Source organism: Camelus bactrianus, chromosome 9 (genome assembly GCF_048773025.1).
Source record: "Camelus bactrianus isolate YW-2024 breed Bactrian camel chromosome 9, ASM4877302v1, whole genome shotgun sequence".
NCBI lineage: Eukaryota > Metazoa > Chordata > Mammalia > Artiodactyla > Camelidae > Camelus > Camelus bactrianus.
This window is the reverse complement of record NC_133547.1, coordinates 63,744,036-63,762,897: the sequence shown is the minus strand read 5'-3', so window position 1 is coordinate 63,762,897 and position 18,862 is coordinate 63,744,036.

Genomic DNA, 18,862 nt, shown 5'->3' with positions numbered 1-18,862 from the left:
CAGATCTTCAATGTGGCCTGGGTGCTAGGGAAGGTCCTCTCCAATATTACAGTGCCTGCAGGCAGCAAATGCTTGATAATTTTCAACTCTTGTTATGACTGTAACCATTGTTTTATATAAAAGCAGAGAATTCCATTGCTATACTAATCTCCCCTGGGGTGAGCAGAGCAAATGCCAGCAACTGTCAAGGACTAACTTCCTTTTTCTTAACCTTCTCCTCATCAGGACCCACTTTGAATAGTGATCAGCAGCCCTGGCATGAATCAAAGCCATGCTTATCCTCGTTCTAGTGGGGAGAGTACCTCCCAGAGCTCTAGGGAAGGAACACCCCCCAGAGGAGAGGGAAGTGGGACCCACCCGTGGGTCCCAGTGGGAGGAGAAAGGAAGGGGGATTTGGAGAGCAGCTTAGTGCCCATCACCCTGGGTGCCTCCAGCATGACTCCCTCGAGTTTCCGATCCATCGCATACGCCCCAACCCAGAGGGGAGGGTGCTTTCTCAGGAGACTCTTTCAAAGGACACGTCCAGTGAGGTGTCCTCCCTCCATTTGAGAGTCGTTACCTGAGGAAGCTCTGATTACTGCAGTTAAAGTGTGGACTTAGGGGTTTGTGGGTTTGTGTTGGATGGTGGGGGCAGGGCTCGAGGGAGGTTGGAAATCACGTCACTAAGGCGAGGGTTTTACGGCAGGTAAAACCTAAAGGCTGAGATACGTGAACGAATGTTTACACTAACTGGATTCATAATGGACCTGAGCTAGAAATCTCTAAATGTCCATCAACAGTACAATGATTAATGTGCTATATGATTTCATTTATATAAGTTCAAAAATCAGCCAGATGAGTTGATGGGGATAAATATGAGAATGGAGGTTACCTTGTGAGGGGAGTGACTGGGACAAGGGATGAAAAGGGTGCAAGAATATTCTATACCTCTAAGTGGTGGTGACACAGGTGTTTTCATTTTGCAAAACTCCTTTGGGCTCTAAATTTATGATCCATGCACTTTTCTGCATATATGTTATTCTTTCAAAAAAAAATAGTTCACTTACGTCTACAGCGCTGACTTCCCAAGTCTCCATGAAGCACTGAGCAGACTCAGACCGTGCAGCTTCAGCAGACGTGGGCAGCCGTGCGTCAGGGCCAGCGCCCTCAGAGCCACCTGCCCTGGCTGTAGGGGCTCTTCCCGGGCCAGCAGCAAGGGGTACGGCAGCCTCCCAGGTCACAGAAGCCAGGACACCAGGAGACTCTGCATGAGCTGGATGAATCACATCGTGGGGCACCCCCATGTGTAGATACCTTTCATTGAAAGATTCCCAGGAAATATTTAGGGAGGCCTTGGACCACTTTGACCTTCCTACACCACTGGATTAGTGCACATGGAAAAACACACCATATTTAGAAAGTTGCTGTGACCCAGCTTTTGCCCTCAAGCTGGTGACAACTAAGGAACACACTTTGAAATGTTTTGTGAAGGCTTCCCCCCCAAAATGGATGTAAGAAACGGTGAATGACAAGCAGTCAAGGAGTATTTGTCCCCCTCTCTGCATCATGCCAAACAGAAACCATTGACAAACGATGAAAAACAATCTCCTCAAATATAATATCATTAAAGAAAGAATCTAAACTTCTCAGCTGTGGGCACTTCTCTGCTTTTGCTTCTGGATGAAAATTATTTAAGTTAAAATGTCCCTCCCTGCTCCAACAACATTAATATAATATTAATGACTATCAAACTGAATGAGAAATTATTCACTCATGACACCTCCATGCTAGTGAGTAAAACTGTTGTCTCTGAGCATCAGGCAGTGGGGATGTGCTCAGTCTTGTAACCACTCCTACTCTTCTGAATATGGAGATTTTTCTAAAACTTCCGTGTGGTAAGTATCACTACCGTGAGATGTTTGTACACAGTGGTTGGAATAGCTCCAGTAAGTCAGTGGAATTGCTTCATGTAAAGAGAATGACTAGGTGTACAGATTTGGACATGTTTAAGGCTTGTGACAAATGCTTTCTAAATTCTTCCTTTTTAAAATTGTAAATTTCACTTCCAGAGATTATTTTTAGCTTGTTGTTCTTCTGCTTTATTCATTCGTTTATTGTGTGTGTGTCGCAAGGTTATTTGGGGACAGGTTAGAGCTGCTTTGGCCCTCATGCCCAACTCTGGCCTAAGTGAGCACTTCGGATTCACAGAGAGAGGCAATTCTGGGGAAGGCGGACTTTATGGTTCTGAGCTTAGCCAGACTCCTGAAATAGGAACCGCCGCATGCTGCACCCTCTCAATATTTCTAAACCAACTGAAACCAGACTTCATATTCAAATCGTATCTGGCTGAATTACTTCCAATCTAAAATGGCTTTGAAATTTTTCATATTAATGGATTTGAATATAAAAAGTAATAAGAGAAATCTATAGACCTATATAATTTTAAAGTTTTATGTGTGTGAACCTGGAAATATTAGAAACGTAGCTCATGCTGATGAGGAATATTCACAATCTAAGAAGATCTATGATGTGGCCTGAGTGGGGGGAGAAACTAGTCCAACAGCACAGTGATTTTTTTGAAGGGCACAAGGAGGAGTTTAAGGCAGAGACATATTACAGCTGACAGAAGAGAGAAAGGATGGCACCATCTAATTTTCCTTATTTGCCTCTAGTAGGAGCTTCAAAACCTGTCCTCCTCTTCCCGCAGATGTCGTACTGTACTCTCCAAATCCTCAACTTTTAATATTGCTTCCACAAAAAGTTTTCAAAAGTTTTATTAAAATGACACTGATAAAGTAGGAATTTTAAAAGGAAAATAATTAAGAGTAAAAAGGAAAAAAAAATAGGTATAGCAATTAGAAGGGTTAAAAATGTTTCTGTGATTAAGTATAAATTGGGGCTCTGAGATCCCTGGCATCCGAGGTAAAGAAGAAAACGTGCTGCTTTTCATATGACATGAGAAGTCTTCCTGGTTTTGTAACTGAGTCAAAGAGAAACTTGATTTCTGAGTAAAACTTCTTTTCTGGGTAATTATGTGAGGGCCACAGGGTAACATGAAGGTCAATATTATCTGCCAAAATTTTACTGCAAATACAAGCATTGAATTCATCCTGTGAGTGTTTAGCACAACCTTCAACTAAAGTTAGAGAGGCTGGCTGCCATCCAGTTCAGTGATGGAAGTTGTGTAAGGACCACGATGACGTATTTCAGGTTTGTGGCAAGAGTACCACAAAGACCTGTCTCATGTGCAGGTTTCCGGGGAATGACCTCTTAGCTCAGGGTCTGTCTGGACAAAGGTCACATGTGACGAGGCAAGGTCAGTGTGACATTTAGAAATCAGTGTTTCACAAAAGCTATTCAACATCAGAATCATTTGTGGATTTTTTTTTTTTAATGCGTTGAAGCAGAAACACTGGACATAGCATACGGGAATGTGTGGTTTGGGTCAGCATTTGGACACAGATGGTTGAGATGGTTCTTCCTTAAGCTATTCGCTCTCTTCTGGCTTTTGGCAGGAGCCAGGTGGCAAAGGAGAGGAGACTGGGATCCCTGAGGAACATCTCCCACGCAGTCACCTCACGTGGAAGATGAAGGGTGAAACCTTCATCTTAAGGGCTGCTATGGAACCATTATGGCTTGGGAAGAAAGACAGTCCCAGCCACGAGCTCATCCTGGCTCGCCCACCTCTTGTATTCATGCGGCCCTGATACTCCCTGCAAAGCACAGGACCCCTTACCGTCATCCTTCTCACATGGCAATGCCTGTCTGCTCTGGCAAATTTTGATGAATGCAATGCCAAGTTGAATAGTGTGCAGCCACTGCAAGCAATATTAATCAAAGAAGGGGCTGGTGGATCTCTCGGGTTACTTTTGTAGCTAAGGAAAAATAATCGCATGTCTGATTTCTTCAAAAGACCACATTCTTTGGTTCATTTTTTTTTTTTAACCTAACAGTCTGTCTGCCGTCCACTAGTTAGCCTGGTCTCATCAGCTAGTGTGTAAAAAGCTGTCCCCTGGAGGCCTATTCCTGATTTGTACTTTCTCCAGCTCCCCAAAACACTAAATAAATGAAAGTGGATGGCTTTTAATAAAAGCCTTAGCCGCCTCAGTTTAGCTTTTAATTGTATGACAAACACACACATGCAGCACATCCTGAGCTGTTGATTGGAATTACAGACCCTCTGACTAAATGTCAGGCTATGCCGCTGAGAAACGAGAACAGCTCAGTTTACTGATGGCGAGTCTGAAGGTTGGTCCCTTCACTCATCGCTATGGGAACGCCAGCTTGCTCGAGCGCTCAGCTTCCAGTACAGATCGGCATGATCCCAGCAGTGACTTACAGCAGATGAGAAACCCAAGGCATGAGGAGAGACCAGGAAACCCCTTTGCAGGCTTCAAGTAATCCACATGCAGAAACTTGAAACAAAAGACAAGAGGCACCCGCGTTGGTTGGATTCAAAGGCTTTCCAGGGTTGCCTGGTTAGGATCTGTTCACAGTAGACTTGGTGACAGTGTCTGAGCCTCCTTTTTCTCATCAGTAAGTAGCCATAATACCATCTGCCTCTGTAGGATTGCTGTGAAGTTTTGGCATCACATGTTTTAATATCTACTGCACACATAGGAGGTGGTCAGAACCATAGCAGCTAGTTTAATTGATCAGAAAGTGTTTTAAAATGCACAGAGTGGAGTCTAATTTTGAGTTGAATAATTAATTCTTTCACTTTGGGTGTTCACAACAAGCATTTATGATGAACTACGTAGAGAAGGAGGCCTATGAGGTACATAATATAATACAGTTGAGCATTCACCAAGCCCAACAGGACCCCTTGTGATGCTGGCTCCATCCTCTGACGGGTACCCCCAGAGCAGAACAGGTCTGCCTCGGTCAAAAGCCAGATTCACTTTTCCAGTTCCTGTTGTCATGTCATTAAAGTGACAGAATGCCAAAGGGCAGGGAGTTCTGGAGAAAGAACTGTGCTAAAAGCCAACAATGGGCCTCACAGCACTCTGCCCTCATGTTATTACATTGGACATTATTAGTCTGTGATATATTCTTCTCTATGTAAAAACAGCAGAAAAGAGCTGACCAAAAGAAATAACCTTAGGTCAATAGATAACTATAACCCCAGAGGTACCACAGTGCTTATAAACCCCTTACTGTTTTCAACAAGGCCAGTGGAATCATTGGTCCTGGACAAACAAGCAGCCAAGTAAAGATGTGTGTCATCATGTTTTCTGAAGGAATTCCTCAAGGAGAATTAATTCCCATTGATCTGCTATTTACAGACCCAGAAATTTTGCTTTATATGGTTCTTATCTTATGGATATCGTCTCCCCTTGAGTCCCAAAGGGTGGGAACCCATTCACCATAAGGAAGATGAGAAACTTGGCTGCTACTAGTAAACTGAAGCACCTGCTGAAAATGACTGTTAAATGTTTGCCCAATAACTATTATCAGTTTTCAGCTGGAAGCAGTGAAGGGTTTTCTGGGTGCCTTGCGGTCCCAAGTAAACCTTGGTGACCTGGAGTTGACTTTCCTCTTATTATGGCACTTGGGGAATAGGAAGATCTTAACGGACATCACCATATGCCAGTGTACCATCAGAGAATGGTTAAGATTGTCAGCTATCACCTGGAAGAAGACACATCTGTGAGCTCCCCTGTGCTGGGAGCCCAGCACCTGCCAGCACCCCCGCCTCACACATGGTTCATCCTCACATTGTCCTTCTCCCACACCACATGTGAGAAGATTCAGAGAGATTAAGTGATTTCTCCAAAGGCACAGGGCCAGTGAGTGACAAAACCAAGGCTTGAACCTAGCTAAACCCCAACTTCATTCCGCCTCCCTCAGCACTGCAGAGGGAACATAAATGCCAATCAGGGAGTGAGAAGTCTTTTCTGTTCACCCCTGTAACCTCACCATCCAGCACAGGACCTGGTTCAAAGCATGTGCTCAATAAATATCTGAGGAGGGACAGATGCCAAGGACAACTTACATTGAGAAGACTGACACTCTTAAACCCCTCATCGCCCTGTCTGTTTATGCCTGATGCCAGATTAGGCATTCTTCATATATTTTTCCCTTGGGAACGTCTCTTGGCTTTACTATACAGTTTGGTCTTTGTTTGCTGTCTGCGCCAGGGTCTCCTGTTTCTCAGGGGAGCGTTCCTTGTTCTCATTCCCAGCCTCATGCATTGTACACCACTGCCTCCCCCTTCTGAACCACCAGCTCGGGCCCTTGGCTGGTCCTTGATCAAGAGCTCCATCCTCCAACCCATAAGAGGAAGAAGGAGGTCATTTAGACTAGAAGAAGGAGTTGATGATCCCCGAGGGTGAGGGAATACAGTGGGCACTTAGGACAAGTCTCTGTGTGGCAAAATCTCATAATTTGTGCATTTATACCAGGCATTAGAGTTAAAAAGGTATTTTCAAAACAAAAACTGTTTTATTTTCATGAACATTCGAATGAAGCTCCAAAATCAAGTGGGATGGTTTACATTCTTCTCTTTTGGTCCCTTCTTCAGTGACCTCAGAGAAAAGGGACAGGTGAGTGGTCCAGGGAACACACGGAAACATATTTGAGGAAAAGAGAAATAATAATACTTCATTTAACAGAGTTACAACTTAGGAGTTCTTCATATATAATGACATGTTTTAACGTAAATATATATCACAATAAAATACAGTAGAATTGAATTCTAAGTAAAGATTAATAGAATGAGTATCCAATTATATTGTATCTAGGCTTTTTAGGTGCTGAGGGTTTCTTCTGGAACAGGAAGGTTCTTTTTAGGATGTTTCTATTGCCCTGTCCATGAAGAATCTATGTTCTGCTGGTTTGGGAGTCTTGTGACCCTGTCTTCTTAAATTCAGTGTAGGATGCGCCTGAGACAAGAGCAGTCAATCTCTGAGTCAGACCTAGGCAGGATTTCTTGTGTATTCCTAGCTGTTTTGGACCCCCTGCAGCCTTTCTCTGGTTACTCAGTAACTATTGATTGCTTTTCCTGGGGACCCAGCTAATGGTTGCAGTAAAATGTGACTTGGGAGAGCTTCCTGTCCCATCAGCTTTGGGGAATCCACCTTGACCTCACCATGACCCAGGCAGTGCAGGTATAGAAGAGAAGGGGTGTGTGTGTGTGCGCGCACGCGCGTGGCGGTGGTAGTGAGGTAAGGCAAGGAAGGAAACCAAAGTAATCAGAGCCATTTGGTCTTGCCTGACACGTATGACCAAGGAAAGATGGGGCTAGAAGAGCAAACCCAAATAATGGCTTTTCTATGAAATAGCTCCAAATGACACCCCACCCTGCTCCCCATCCTCAGGCTCATCACTCACCTGCAGCCTGGCTCCCAGTACCTCAGCTTCGTGCTTCAGCTTCAGTTCCTACCTTTACGCCCTTCTGTTTCGGACACCTCTGCATCCTCCCTTCCTGCACATTGAGAATTTGGACAGACTTTTCAACTGAAAGATCCACTTCTGCCCCCAGAGTATCCAAAGACTCTAGCTGATCTCTATTTGCTTTTAAACCCACAACAGCTGAGATCAAGCCGAAGCAGGTCTGCACTCACAACTGTCTGGGTAGCGCTGGGTGCAGGGGTGCCGCCGCCTTCCTCCAGCGCCTGTGCTCGTGGGGCCCCTTCTCTTCTCCATCTTCTGTTTCAGCAGCGGCTCAGTGATGCGGCTTCTATTCACTCAGCGCCAATGCTATTTTTACACCTCTGCCACAGCTCTTCCTGATCCCCTTCCTTTGAAAAGGACCCTTATAAATCCTCTCATAATGGCAGGAATGCAAGAAACAGCAAGGGTGGAAAGGGATGGGGCAGTGCGTGGTCCTACAGCTGGTACCATTTTGGGATCAGAAAGCTGGTGACATTTGTTAAAAGGTAGTCATGCTGCCATATATCGTAACATGTCTATCTTAACAAGGACTTTTGTGATTTTATTCTAATAAATATATAAGTACATTTTTAAAATTAAGTCTTTTTTAAACCATAAGCCATTGGAACCATTGGAACATAAGCCAACTTGCATGCTCCATTTATTTATTCCCTGAGTCCCTGTCCTCATGAGCTCACAGCCCACCTAGATGTGTATATGATGAGGACAGGAGAAGGCAGACTGTTGATAAATAACCAAGCAATGATGCAGGTGTGACCCATAATCCTCAGTGACGGAGAAGCAAAAGCTGGAGGAGCCCAGCACAGGAATCCTAACTCAAATTTGCTGAATCAGATAATACCTGTTGGAGGAAGTAGTATCTAAGCTGAAACTTGAAGGGAAGGATGCATGAAGAGCCAGACAGCGAGGGAAGAGAGAGTGTTGTACAACCACACGCTCCAGAACGTGCAAAGGCCCAGAAGCCAAAAGTAGTGCAAGGAAAGGAATCTGGTATTGTTTGTGCTTGGAATCCAAGGAGACACTGGTAAGGAATGAAGCTACCAAGTTGACCAGGGCCAAGTCATGAGGATCATTGATACCAGCTTCTAGTCACCTTCATAGTCCACTCAGGCTCTGAATCTGGAAGCTGGAGTCACCCGATCTCCTCTCTTTCTGTGTAGTGGGGTGCATGGCTGCTTATGGAACTTTGGGCTCTCTGTTACCCACACTACAAAGCAGGCATTCCTAAGTGTTTTCTGAAATGTCTCTACCGCACCAGTCAGACTCCTGCCTCACCTCATCGTCATTCACCCATACACATTGATACTGTCCTTCCAAATTCTCTTTGTTTCATGACACCTCATACTCTTTTCCTTGCGCCATGCCTCTGCCCAAGATACTCCTTTTCCCAGAATTGCCTCCTCACACTCACTTTCTCCTTATATGCCCTGTTCTAGCTGTCAAGATCCAAATCAATGCCACCTCCTCCAGGAAGTCCCTGTAATTCCCTCGGCATCCCTTCATCAGCACCTCCTCACCATCAACTTTCTTCTCTGGACCTTTGTCTATAAGATACTTTACAAGCCCTCAATTTCTTCACAGAGTCTTCTCGCACATACTTAGGTAAATACAAAGTACTTTTTTAAAATCAAGAAATGATCATTAGTCAAGTCATTACTCGATAAATTGTGAAGGATGAGTCATAATCATAATTTACAATTATCTAATGTATATTCAATGTTGACTTGTTTGTATGGTCTTCATCCCCAAATAGACTGTAAAGCCTCTCAAAAAAAGAAACAGATTTTTCTTGTTTCATTCAATACTCCCAGTGTTAAATCCTAGAGCATGGGACTTATTAAGTACACTCATGAATATTCGTTGAGAAAAGGAATGAGAAAAACCATAAAAGCAACAGACTCCCCTCAACCCTCCACCCACACACTAAAAAAAAACCCTTAATTCTCTTTAATTTCCTGCTAAGAATTCCCGGGTCAGTAACTGAGGACAGCAGTTGAATGTTCAAAAGTGCCTTTTTTGGGATATCCAAGAAAAATTTAAACTTTTTGTGGTGGATTATTCAACCTGGTGGAATTCAACAAGACAGAGCGTCACTGGTGTTTTATTCTTGACTTTACCACTGACCTTTGAAAGGCATTCAACATACCAAATAGAATGCACATTTGCACAACGCAGTAAATGAATAGATGACAAAAAAAAAAAAAACTTTCCTCCAATTCACTGTCAACTTTTCAATCTTAGTAGCGCCCAAATTGCTGCACACACTTTCAACAGAAAAACAATCAGAGTCCATTTTTCATCATCAGTTGCCTCCTGCTTTCTTCATTTTTAACCCCATGGTGTATGCAAAATTAACCGCTCCTGAAGAAAGAAAATGGGTTCAGGGGAAGTCAGCAGGCTCCTGCTTCAGCAACCCCATGACGTCTGGAGCCGCGAGCCTTCCCGTGCTCGCTGAACTTGAGGCAAGGGGAAGGATGGTGTATTCCGCAGACTTTACATCTGTTTCTAATCTAGCTACAGATTTAGGGAGTTCTAACCTGAAGTCTGAGCATAATTCCTGAAATCCTCACTAGGGTAGACTCCTAAGGATAGAGGCCTGTCTGAAAACAACAGTTTAAAGTAGGGGAGACCCTGTTCTTCTGCATGATGGAGAAGACCAGCAGGAGTTCAGTAAAATTTCTCCTAGTTACAGGAAATAGAAAATGAACTCACGGATTTTATTTGGTTTAGCATCTGGTCTAGGTGCCTTTTTTTTTTTTAATTACTTACACAAGGATATTAACATTACACCTGCTGGAACTTTCTTTCTCCATGGCCTATTTGTAAACACAGAACGTTGAAGATTTATGGTAATTTTAACATTAAAATTATCCTAGTGTGTTGTGCAAATCTTGTAGCTCTTGCCGCTCACTCAATTCCAATTGCATTGTGCAAATGGGCCTCATAATGCAAAGCCATACATTTTCATTAGTGCAGTTGTCCTGTCTGCTGATGGCTGACATTCTTAACTTTTGATAAACAGCAGGATTCTCTCAACTGCTGATTTTGCAGCTCGGAACTCTCCACAAGAAGAAACGAAATTTGACTTCTGAATATTGCTGGTAAAAACTCATCCTCAAAGATGTTCTAAAATTATGGGCATGTTTTTTAAGACCACTGGACATGGCTACTTATTTATAAACTGTCTTCTCCCCATTTGTAATGTGCACAATACTGCATTTTAGAGGGTCATTCATTTGTGTCTTCATTCTTTTGACAAATATTTGCTAATGGCCTACTAGGTACTGGGTCTTATACTGATTATGAGGTTAAAATGTTATGAGGTTGACATGAATATCCAATGTCTGGTGCACAGTATCAATTCAATAAGTGGCAGGCTTTTCTCCTTTCTACAAGAGTCTAGGTAATATGGATAATAATGAGGTAACAATAACATAATGAGTTTATTATCATCAACATTTTAACCAAGGAATTGTCATCTCTCTTGGGAAAAGCTTAGCTTTTGGAAAGGTAGAGACACCCTTTGATACCCTTTGATACGTTTGGTGTAACGCACTCTGGGATCCCCCTCACCGCTCTGCTCGTGTTTACGTACCTTCAGCAAAAGTAAGCTCGGAACCTAGAAGGCAGCCCATTCTGTAAGTAGGCAGTGTGAGCAACTGGATCTTAAAATACTCTTCAAATAATGGTCCACCGATCCTCAGGCTCCTCTCAGACATAGAAGAGGCAAGCTGCCTCAATTTTCTCTATTTGAAGGCAGCTCTTTTTACGCCTAAGCCTTCTCTCAAGCTAATCACCCACTTTTCTTTAACCGTTTGTTTAAAATTGTTGATGTAAGTTTTAGCATCTCTCTGTTGTTCACTCACTTCTGAATGTCAGTCAGTCAATGAGCCTTTTATGAAATATTTATATAGATGTGCTTTGAAGTGAATGAGAAGTAATATCAACTGCATTTCCTATGGGCGTCATGCTCATGAACCACTACGTATTCAACGACTTGGGTCTTCCCAGGCAGCCCTACAAGGTTCCTGATTTACAGCTGAGGAAACTGTGATTCAGAAAGGCCTATGGTCACACAAATACTAAATGGCCAAGTCAGCATTCAGACCCTGGGGGCTTACTCCTCAAAAGTCTTTTGATCCTTTCCCTGCTCCACAAATCCCTTGTAGCTGGAGTGTTTACGAGTTGTTCCTCTCTGCGTTATTTACAGAAAATGCTTCTCTTGCTAACACTGGACCTAAAGAGTGAATATAGAGGAAAGACTTGTTTGCAAAAGCAAATTCTGTATTACCCCCTGAGTGAAACTGTGAAGTGTGAGACAAGGAAGCAGACAAAAGAGAATTATGTAGAATCAAGAGGGCTTTAGATGATATATGAAGGCATTAATAGAAAAGTGGCTATTCACAGGGTTATGATTGATTATGTATTTAAAATAAACACAGTTGCCTTTCTTTACTTTGGCTCTGAGAGGGGCTGAACTTTAGCACCATAATGGCCCACTGTTGTCTACATGGCAGGTGGCTGGGACATAAATCCTGGTGAGAGGCAGACTGAGGGCCCAATGTATGGATTCGATCTATGAACTTTGCATACCCTGCATTTTTGCAGAGAAACAAACCTGCAGTGTCTGTGTTCCCAAGTCTTAGCGTCAGCTTCATGGGAGAAGCAGTGAGGACCTGCCTCCCCTTTAGCTTAGAGACAGAGTTGACTAAGTGCAATTAAAAGTTAATTGTGCAATTCCTCATGTGAAACATCTTTCCAGAGTAAGGAAGGAGTGTTTTCATGAACTCTGAGGTTACAAAAGGGTCCTCTGGGGTTATCAAGCCCAAACTCTAATGGAATACTTTTGGCATCTTGACAGGAACCCCAGGGCACCATAATGACTAGTGGAATATGTTGGAAGATGCAAACTCCCATTATTTCCCAAGGTGACCCACTCTTTTATATATTACTACCCATTTCTTCAATATGGCAACACAGTAGAACATCAAATACTTTCATAATAGCAGTCCCCTCTAATAATTTATATTCCCTGGTGTATAGAAAATGGGAAGATCAACCAAAAGAAAAAAGAAGCATCATTGAAAATCCACTCATGTGCCAAAGGCAAATGTATGAGGAATAAAAAGAACTTTTAGAGCTGTCATTGGCTCTGCAGATAATCTGGTCTACCATCCTGATGTACAAAGGAGAAAACCAAAGCCCACATAAGACCAAGACTTGCCCACCACTGGAGAGAAAACTGTTTAGAGCCATCCCTACTCTACCAAACCAACAACCAAGTCTAATTTGATGTCACAGTTATTGCACTGCCATTATCATCAGACGTGTGTATGTAGAGTCACACTGTGGTTAAAAATTAGTGTAAATTTCTCTCTGATTACACACACACACTGACCTCTAATTGAATCACCATCTGTTCAGTTATTTTCAGAAGCGTAGACATTTTAATTATGCCCTCTTTTTTTATCCTCCTGCAAACAAAAATGACAACTAAAAAGGGGTTAACCCTATTTTATAGATGATAGATATGAAGTTTTGCTTTAAATTGCCACTTTCTTCTGCTAGTAACAACAGCAATAATAAGGTAGTTAACACTTACTGATCTATTCCTATGATCTGGGAATTATGCTTCAACTGTTTCTCAATTGTATTTTAAATATTTTATATATTTAATAACAATAACATGTATGAAATATTTACTATAAATGTTAAATGAATATTAAATATATGCCCATTTTACAGAAAAAAAGAAGCCAAGGTTTCAAGAGGTTAGGTAGCTTCACTAATGTCATGGATCTGGAAAATGATGGAGCTGAAATTTTAGCACAGGTAGTTGGATATCAAAACCTACATTAGTACATATTGCCCCATTCTTTAGGAAGGCACGTATGAAGAGTATATAGCAACGTGACATTTACTGACACTGTGGAAAGAAAAGACAAGCACCTGCCTAAACACTTTGAAGAACTATGATAAGTGAAAAATCAATAAATGATTTAAAAAGTGAGAAAAGCAAAAGACCTAGAATTGCCAAAGCATTACTGAAGAAAAAGAAAGAGGCTGGAGGAATAATTCCCCCAGACTTCAGACAATACTACAGAGCTACAGTAATCAAGACAGCATGGTATTGGTACAAAAACAGACATGTGGACCAACGGAACAGAACAGAGAGCCCAGAAATGAACCCACAAACCTTTGGTCAACTAATCTTCGACAAAGGAGGCAAGAATATACAATGGAATAAAGCCAGTCTCTTCAGCAAATGGTGCTGGGAAAACTGGACAACAGCATGTAAAGCAATGAAGCTAGAACACTCCCTTATACCATACACAAATAAACTCAAAAAGGGATGGATCAAAGACTTAAACATAAGACAAGATACTACACCTCCTAGAAGAAAATATAGGCGAAACATTATCTCACATACATCTCAAAAATGTTCTCCTAGGGCAGCCTACCCAAGCAATAGAAATAAAAGCAAGAATAAACAAATGGGACCTAATTAAACTTACAAGCTTCTGCACAGCAAAGGAAACCATAAGTAAAACAAAACGACAGCCGACGGAATAGGAGAAAATTTTTGCAAATGATGAAACTGACAAAAGCTTGATCTCCAGATTATAAAAGCAGCTCATACGACTTGATAAGAAAAAAACAAACAACCCAATCCCATTTGGGCAGAAGACCTAAACAAGCAATTCTCCAAGGAAGACATACAAATGATCAATAGGCACATTAAAAAATGCTCAGTATCACTAATTATCAGAGAAATGCAAATCAAAACTACAATGAGGTATCACCTCACACCAGTCAGAATGGCCATCATTCAAAAGTCCACAAATAACAAATGCTGGAAAGGTTGTGGAGAAAAGGGAACCCTGCTACACTGCTGGTGGGAATGCAGTTTGGTGCAGCCACTGTGGAAAACAGTATGGAGATTCCTCAAAAGAATAGGAATAGACTTACCATATGACCCAGGAATCCCGCTCCTGGGCATATATCCAGAAGGAACCCTACTTCAAAAAGACACCTGCACCCCAATGTTCATAGCAGCACTATTTACAATAGCCAAAACATGGAAACAGCCTAAATGTCCATCAACAGGTGACTGGATAAAGCAGAAGTGGCATATTTATACAATGGAATACTACTCAGCCATAAAAACCGACAACATAATGCCATTTGCAGCAACATGGATGTCCTTGGAGAATGTCATTCTAAGTGAAGTAAGCCAGAAAGAGGAAAAAAAATACCATTTGAGATCGCTTATATGTGGAATCTAAAAATATATATATATATATATAAATACAAAACAGGAACAGACTCATAGACATAGAATACAAATTTGTGGTTGCCAAGGGGGCAGGGGGTGGGAAGGGACAGACTGGGAGTTCAAAATTTGTAGATACTGACAGGCATATGCAGAATAGATAAACGAGATTATACTGTATAGCACAGGGAAATATATACAAGATCTTGTGGTAGCTTATAGCGAAAAAAAATGTGACAAAGAATATATGTATGTTCATGTATAACTGAAAAATTGTGCTCTACACTGGAATTTGACACAATATTGTAAAATGAATATAACTCAATAAAAAATGTAAAAAAAAGGGGGGAGAAAAGCAAAATACCTGATTGGACTAGCGACCACAGTTATGCAAAAACATGTGTCCATCTGGACAAACATTGTAAAGATAAAATCGCTGGTTTCTGGGTAGGAAGACTTGGAACTAGTTACTTAAACAAAAATCCTTTGTCTAACTACTATTTTTTCAACATAATTAAAAAAATCAAACAGTAATAAAACGGACTTCTCCATATTGTCCTTTGTTCGTAACCCTGTGGAACTCTACAGGTTGGATGAGAAAAATGATGAAACTACCCACCAAATCACTTGTTCCTGCCACAGCATCTCCTCCCTACAACAAGGTGTACCAGCGTGTCTGGGTGGCTTCCAGTTCATTCATCAGATATTGTTGGGCACCTACAACATGCCAGACACCTGAGCTGAGACTTGCTTGGTGCTTTTAAGATATTCTCGCAAGGTGAAAAGATCCCCACACAGAGGCCACAACATCTGCAGAGGGAGAGCCTCAGAGAACCGCAGGGACTTGAGGAGGGGCTACGTTATCTGAGTCAGATGCTTCACGAAGGAGGATTTAACTGAGTGAAAAATGTAAGGATAATTAAGAAGGTGTGAGAAGAGGAAGAAAATAACTGAACGTAGTGGGGGACTGTCTGTGTGAAGGCCTGGCGTTGCCAAACCAACACCAGTGGACGAGTGTGGCTGGGTGTGAATTGCAGGTAGGGGCAGCTAGAAATGCAGATAGACAGATACTGGGACCACTTCTTATGGGCTTTGTACACCATGCTGAGGAGAGAGGGGATCCCTGGCCACATCTGGGGTGGGCGGGTGCCAGGAGACAGCATAGACCCCCCATTCACAGAGTTGTAAGTTTCCCCATGTCTTAGGGGTATGGCCTATGGATGGGAAGAAAACCCTTGAAACACAGAGCTACTGTGGAAATAGGCTGGCTAGTGGGAGGCTCAGGTCTCTAGTTGGGAGCCCCTTGGGAGCACCCCCTCCTGAGATGAAGTGCTGCATACACATTAATAAACCACCCCAGACAGATCAACCAACACTCACTGTCCAAAGGCTGTATGTTCTTCTTGCATATCTCAAAAGCCCCTCAGTGCACAGCCTTGTATGACTAGCCCTTGGGACAGATTAAAACACCACAAGCCCCTACTTAGAGGAAGTATTTCCTCCAATTTATGGTTTTTGTTTTGTTTTTAAGACTAGAACAAGGAGCAAGGACCATTCACAGATAATCAATTGAATGGCATCCCGGTGCCCTGCTATGTTCCACATTCTTGTTTTAATAAGCTTAACAGTGAACACAACTCAGTCTTATTAAAAAAGAAACAGCATGTGCTTGTGTCTTCCCAGTCATCCTGTAAATGTGCTTCCCTCTATTATTTCAAGAGTATTAAAAGCTAATTGTTTTATTTTTCAATTAAGGTCTGCGTGTGCGAGAGTTTGTGTCCATGGGTCCCCAACACAACTGCATTTTTGCAGTGCAGTGGCTCTCCCTTGGGTGGCTGCTTTCCATTTGATAGTGAATGATGGGAATTCAAGTCCAGCTCTGGTGAGCAGCTGGCAGAGTCTGAGTGAAAACTCACCCAAAGATGGTACTGCCTGGGTTTTTGTCAGCAAAGGAATATGAATAATTGAAAGCAAGAGGAAGCAAAGATGCTGTTTCTGGAGCCTGATTTGAGCCTGAAGGAGATAAAATGGCTTTGATTTAAGGGGAGAGAAAACGACACCATAATGAACTCCAGGATTTCACAGGCGAATTTTGCCATTTTATCAGGGGAACAGGCAAAACCGATGTAACTCAAAGTGCTGATTACCTCGCTCCCTGGATTATGCAAGGCAGTAACTTCTGGGAGCAGGGAGACAAATTGGAACAAGTTTTAGGAGAAAATGATGGGGCTGTTCTCATTTAGAACCATCCCCCTCTCCCGATCCTACCCCGGCAAAAATGCAAATGGAAATTGCCTGGCAGTACTTTCTAATCAATCTGCCTCTAGAGGTAGTAAATTCTCCCCGGCCTTCTCTTCCCTGAGCTCTGCTCCAGCTGGAGCGTGAGAGATCCTCTGCCTTTTTGCTGCCTCCGTTGGAGACACTCCTGAGAATCAGAACCTGCAAATTCACTGCTGGTAGAGCAGTAGGGGGGAGCCCCAAACACAAGCCCGCCCATCTGAAGTTGAATTGTTTCTCTGTGAAAAAGCAGCTTATTAAGAGTCATAATATTTCATTCCATTGCAGCTCACCAGAAATTACTCAGTAAGGATATCCTCTCTACCCATCACCTGCAGAAAGTCCCTGGCATATGAGGAGGGACAAAAATTTCTTAGTCTGTGAAGTCTGGGCTACTTCACCCGAGTCAGCATGACTGTACTTGGTCCTATTTACCTGGGTGATGTCGGTCTTACCTGTAGGATTACATGACCCGCACTGACAGAGCCCACGACTGAATTGTTCCTCTCTCTCTTCTCCACGCCAGGTTAACAACGGGCCTCTGAGAGCTGCTCAGATCAGTGCTTCATTCATTCATTCATTTAACAAATCAACTCAGGGCTGACTAGGAGCCAAGCACTGTGCCCTTGGGCTGCAACAATCAACCAAAGAGGTATGGCTTTTGGACCCGCAGAGCTTACAGAATGGTGGGGAGGGAAGGGGGGCTTGAATTAGCTGATAATTCTGGACAGTGCAAGAGACGAAATGAGCAGGCATCCTGAGAGACTCATCAGAGGACAGAGCTGCACTGGATCTGGGGTCAGGGAAAGTGTTTCTGAAAAGGTGTCACCCCAGTTGGCAGTGGAGAGTGAGAAGGACCCAGATATAGGAAGGATGCGAGGAGAGCACTCCTGGAACCAAGGAACTTGGCACCTTGGGGGAACTCGATGTGTCAGTCTGCCAGGGCCGCCGTCACAAAGTACCGCAGACTGGGTGGAGGCTCAAACAGCAGGTGTGTATTTTCCCCACAGTTCTGGAGGCTGCAAGTCCGAGATCAGGGTGTCCGCAGGGTTGGTTTCTTCAGACACCGCTCTCCTGGGCTTGCAGATGGCTGCCTTCTCCCTGTGTCTTCAGGTGGCCTTTCCTGCATACCCATCTGTGTCCAAATTTCCTGGTCTTGTAAAGGCACTGGTCACATTGGGTCAGGGCCCGTTCAAATAAATGGCCTAATTTTAGCTTAATCACCTCTTTAAATGCTCTGTTTCCCAATATAGTCACAGTCTAAGATATTGGAGGAGACGGGGTGGTTAGGACTTCCATATGTGAATTTTGGGGGACATAGTTCGGCCTGCAGTACTGGGTTGGATCTTTGAGTCAAACTGTAAAAGAGCCATCGAAGGTAATAAACCAATGAGTCACAGGGCCGCTATGCTTTTAAAGCCACTGCTTTGAGAGAAGTAGGGGGAAGAGATCACAGTGCGGCAGAAGTAAATGTAGGGAGACCAGTTTGGAGATACTGCAGTTGTGTAGGAAAGAGAGGCTGGTGGAAGTGAGGTTAGAGAGGAGGAGAGAGCATTGGATGGAGCTGGGAAACTGAGCCAGTTTCTGAATGAGTGGAAGAGTGAATGAATGAATGCCTGAGTTAATGAAATCCAGTGAATGAATGAATCCAGCCGCTTGATCGACGTGAAAACTCTGGCTTTGCCCTAGCGTCAGCGTAGTGAGGCGTCTCATCTTTTTATGCCTATGGGACACTTCTCTCTACTTCTCAAACTGTTGGTGCATTTGTGTGGAGGTGCCTCTAGCTGCGTGGTAGGGGGTAAATACTCTTTTCTGCCCTCATCTGTCACATGGTGGGGATTCCACATGTGTTGTCTGAATGAAAAGAGCGTGAGTGTGAAGGGCCTACGTTCACCCCCCTGCATCGCACTGGGGACACTGGATTGGTGCTGCTGATTC